The sequence below is a fragment of the Lactuca serriola genome, chromosome 5 (genome assembly GCF_051521515.1).
Source record: "Lactuca serriola cultivar US96UC23 chromosome 5, Lser_US96UC23_V15, whole genome shotgun sequence".
Taxonomy (NCBI): domain Eukaryota; kingdom Viridiplantae; phylum Streptophyta; class Magnoliopsida; order Asterales; family Asteraceae; genus Lactuca; species Lactuca serriola.
Genome location: NC_136412.1, coordinates 302,736,722 through 302,741,573, shown reverse-complemented (window position 1 = coordinate 302,741,573; position 4,852 = coordinate 302,736,722). Strand labels below are relative to the sequence as shown.

The 4,852-nt window shown below is 33.0% G+C and overlaps 1 long non-coding RNA gene across 1 annotated transcript; it reads right to left on the bottom strand.

Annotated features, from left to right (window-relative positions):
* Positions 1 to 3,447: 3,447 nt before the first annotated feature.
* LOC145051754 (uncharacterized) lies at positions 3,448 to 4,572 on the bottom strand. The gene is made up of 2 exons (XR_013683813.1): positions 4,128 to 4,572; positions 3,448 to 4,023 (listed from the first exon to the last, which is right to left on the bottom strand). It is a non-coding gene; the product is annotated as an uncharacterized LOC145051754 (long non-coding RNA).
* Between the last annotated feature and the right edge of the window lie 280 nt (positions 4,573 to 4,852).

Here is a 4,852-nt window from a genome sequence, read left to right as displayed (position 1 = left end):
ATCTGTCATAACTAACTCTCCTAGAACTGTTTCATCTGTTTTTATAGCCAAATCTGATGGTATGATTTTCAATCCTCAACAGTTTTCAAAACTAAATGTATCATCAAACAAAGAACGAGTCTTTAAGAAAACGGTTTCACAAAAGTCTTCAAAACAAAATCTTGTATGGAAAATAAAAAATCCCATAAATTAAACTACAACTTTGAGAGACACAGTAATTCCCACTACTCCGGAAGTTGCTGGTTTGAGAAAAGTTGTTCTGAAACCACATGCCATTGAGTATGATAATTAGATAGATGAAAGAACTATGGCTTTCTGTTTGTTTCCAAAAGGATCTCGGAATAAACCTTCTAAAACAACTGTTGCTCAAAAGTCACAACCAAAGTCCAAAACCCGTGCCCTTGTTCCAAAACCTAACTCGGAGCCTAAAAACTCCACAACACACTAACTTTGCAGGCACTCTGTGCTTCAGAGCAAGAAACAATATGACATATTGATAGTGTTTGCTCCATGCACATGACGGGGCAGAAGGACTTTCTGCGAGATCTCAAACTTTCACCAAATGTTGGTTACATGACGTATGTCAACAACTCCAACTCTCATATCAGAGGTTATGACATCCTTACAAATGGAAATTTCTCCATTTCAAATGTGGCATATGTAGCTGACCTGAAGCATAATCTGATAAGTGTGGCTCAACTCACTGATGCAAATCGACGAGTTGAATTCTGCAAGAAACACAACTATGTCATGACAGAAGACTGGAAGGAATGTTTAATCAAGTCAAATCGCAACAAGAACATGTATCCTCTTGACATCAACATGATCATTGGCAAGCCCCAACTCTGTTTACTCTCAAAATCTATTCCTAACATCAGTTGGTTGTGGCATAGAAGGCTTGCTTATCTAAACTTTTAATATATGAACGATCTTGTTTCCGATTAAATGGTAAGAGGTTTGCTACTCCTCAAGTTCAAGAATGATCATTTATGTGTTGTATGCGAGTGTAGAAAGCAATCGAAGAACGATCATCCTGCCATCATTGAAAAATCCATCTCAGAGCCGTTAGAGCTTCTGCACATTGATTTGTGTGACCCTCAACAGTAAAGAGTCTACATCATAAAAAATACGTTCTTGTGATTGTGGATGATTTTACTAGGTTCAACTGGGTCTTCTTCCTAAGGCTCAAGTCAGAAATAACCTCGAAACTCATCAACTTTATCAAGGGAATTGAAGTTCTCATCATACTTCCTGTGATATGAATACGAAGTGATAATGGGACGAAAACCCATATTTTAAAAAACAATTGGGACCATTTATGAAGTTTTGACATTAAAATATGGGAAAATGTCTTAAAATGGCAACTAATAATACTTTATTTGCTCTTTATAGGCGTGTTTGAAAGAAATAATTGGTAGCGGGTAGCTTGTAGCTTGTAACGTTTTGTTAAAAGCTATATGAAGTAGCTTTTGGATTTAGAGCCTTTTGTTTAAGCTAAACGCTAGAAGCTTGTAGTGTCAAACAAAGCTTTCTGTTCAAAACGGAACGTTTTGTCAAACCCTAGAAGCTAGAAGCTCTCAAACGCTTCTAAACACTCCGTGTCGAACACGTCCTAAGTCACTAAACTTTTAATTACATCCAGCTGACTAACAAACGTTTCATTTTGGTTTATATTATACCACTGATACCGATGATAGTCTATTACCAACCAACGTGGACTCCACGTCACTGGTTGTGTCCAAGTAATCGATGATAGAATAGAACAAAAAAAAGTCTATTGGTTAATTGGATATATTTATAAGTTTAGTGACTTAAAAAGAAAATAAAATATTATTGGTTGCCATTTTAAGATATTTTCCTAGAAAATATTAAAAAAACTTTTAAACGCCAATTATATATCCAAAATCTTCAATTTTGCTCATACGTGTCTTAAAAATATTCACACCAATCATAAGACGAGTAAGATTTTTTTTCAATAAGAATTTTTCATTTTCTTCTAACTTCTTTGTTAAACCCGTATAAATATTTATCAGACTTAACAATTATATGTAGTGATGTTTGAAAAAAGACGTAATGTAATAAAAAAAAAAGTAATTTTTAATATCTTAGAATATATAATGCTTCAATTGTCAAGTCATAGAAATCCTTATAAGGGTTTATAATGAAGTTAGAAAATGAAAAATTCCTATTGAAAAATATAAGAGAAATAACTTGAGGCAAAAATAAAGATTTTGAATATATAGTGTTTTTTTAATATGTCATCTTAAAATGGTAACCAAACAATTTATTTGCTTTTGAAGTCTCTAAACTTATAAATATATCCACTTGATCAACATTTTATTTGTTCTATTATATCATTGATTATGTGAATACAACCAGTGATAGGGAATTCACTTGGTTTGGTAACGAACTATCACCGGTATGAATGTTATAAAAAAACCCAAAATGAAAAGTTTGATGGTCAATTGAATACAATTAAAAGTTTACTGACTTAAAGAACGATTATTGGTTGCTATTTTAAAATATTTTACCATAAAATAAGAAGTGACTCAAAGAAAAGAATAAACTTTAAATATAAATTAGTGTTTTATAAAAATCTAAAACAATCTAAAATGTTTTCTTACCTTAATAAAAAGATAAAAGCTAAATCATTATATATGATTTTTTAAAATTTTTTATGATATATTATATTATTAACGATCTTACGATCATATGTCAATCTTATCCTAAATCGATATGGTTGTAATTGAGACCGTTTTTGAATTGTAGGATCCTAAGATCCTATACTCTTACGATCAATATCAATCTTTTAACAACATTTATATGAATAATAGTAGGGGCGGAACCAAGATTTTAGGATAAGAGTGACTTATATATGTTATAATTAATTCTTTACCATTAGGACTAGAAGTATAGCTTGATTTTTAAAGTTGGCTAGTCCAAGTTTAATATATAACCCTCTAATATCATTACATTGGTGACTTGGATAGTCTTAGATTGAAGGTGGTTCTCGGAGGTCACGAATCATCAAATCTAAGTTTAACTCTATTAAATTTGAATATCATTTTTTTTTAGATTGACAAAATTGCAAATATGGTCCCCATGGTATGCAAACTTTTGGGGTTTTAGTCAAAAACCTCGAGTTTTTTGGATTCATGGTCCTTTTGGAGTGATTTGTATGTGAACATAGTCCCTTCGAAAATTAAAATGACTATAATACCCTTGGGGTATTTAATTTTCATTTTTCTTTCATTTTCTTAAAATTTAAAATTTATTTATTTATTTTAACAATTAAAAAAATAATAAAGGAACTCTTTTTCTCTCTCTCTCTCTCTCTCTCTCTCTCCACATGGCCGGTAAACACACAAGATCAGAGGCTGGTCAAAAACAACGATGATCTATTTTTTGAGGATTTTTGTCAAACACCTTGTGTACGAGATTCAGCACTCCACTTCAACATGTAATTTATTAGTAGAAGCATCCCGATATACAACCCAAACCAATGAAACATTTTCCTTTGTTACCTGGACTTCTAAAGATTCCCTGAAAATTGGACACTAAGCTTGTTGTTATCTAAATATAGAGGTAATTGTTGTTGGCCTTAATTTTAATTCGAGAATATCTTGTAAATCCGTGCTTGAATCGTCACCCAATACATGCCTTTATTCCTTATTCCATCCTCTCAAACAACTATCATGCCAGTTTGTTTCTGATCATCTCAGCTCATACCTGAAATTAAGATCACGCTACTGGTAAAAAGAAGATGATATGGGAGGATGTCGACAGAGACGATGATCAGTAGGGAATGGTGGGAGGCTAATTATCGAAACACTATGAAAATTGATAGAAAAAACAAAAAGAACTTTCACGTATAAAAGTTATCTTCAGGGTATAACAAAAGTGTAGATTTATATATTCTTGGACACTTTGAGAAGTTCACAAGGCTTCGGCTCCAGTTTCATAATGCTCCGGTGGGTTTGGTTCTTTTCGTGGTCCATTATCATCTTCCTCAACCACCTGCAACTTTGATTTTTGATTTAGGTTATGATCAGTTCTTGAACACATAACAGGTGCATCTCGATTTATCCTTTTACCCCTAAATCAATCGGAGTAGATCACCAGAATACCTTTAGAGATCTCACTGAGAGGTTGCCACTGGATGAAGATGAAGCAGTTGCTAGTAATGGAGGAGTGATGTTTTTTATTATCTTCTATCCACTCCTCTTGTCTTCCAGGTCCAAATCAACGACCCTCTCTGATGTCCAAACCCCGTTCTTCATCTTGCACTTACATCCCCTCTCATCGCCTCCTTCTGAAATCACCCATCAAGAACCCTTTGTACTTTCATTCGTCACCTGTAGATCACACAGATCCTCCATCTCCCCCTTTAGCTGTATCAATAAAAAAACCGAATCGAGTACACAAATTTTTCTCTTTCCTTTTGATAAACCCCAACACACCACAATTTCATTATTTTCGTATTATCAACCTTTTTGCTAATCTGATTTTTAATGGCTTTGAGTTATAGGTGAGGTGGGAAGAAGAAGATACGTGGGTTTTTTTCTTAGAGAGAGAAAGACAGATTGGGGGGGCGGAAGGCCCAAAAAATGCATACTGCAGGGACCATTTTTTGCAATTTTGTCATCTAGATTCAACATTAATCGGTCATTCCATATATTACTATTGCTTTCACTTTGTAGGCATATATTATGAACATTTTTTTTCGTTTGAAGTCGTGAACAATTTTTTTTGTTTGAAAAAAAATTGATGGTTCTTTTCTTGCTCATGTTTATCTTATGATTATAAAAATCATAAGAATTAAAAAACCAATCATAATATTATCATTAATTAT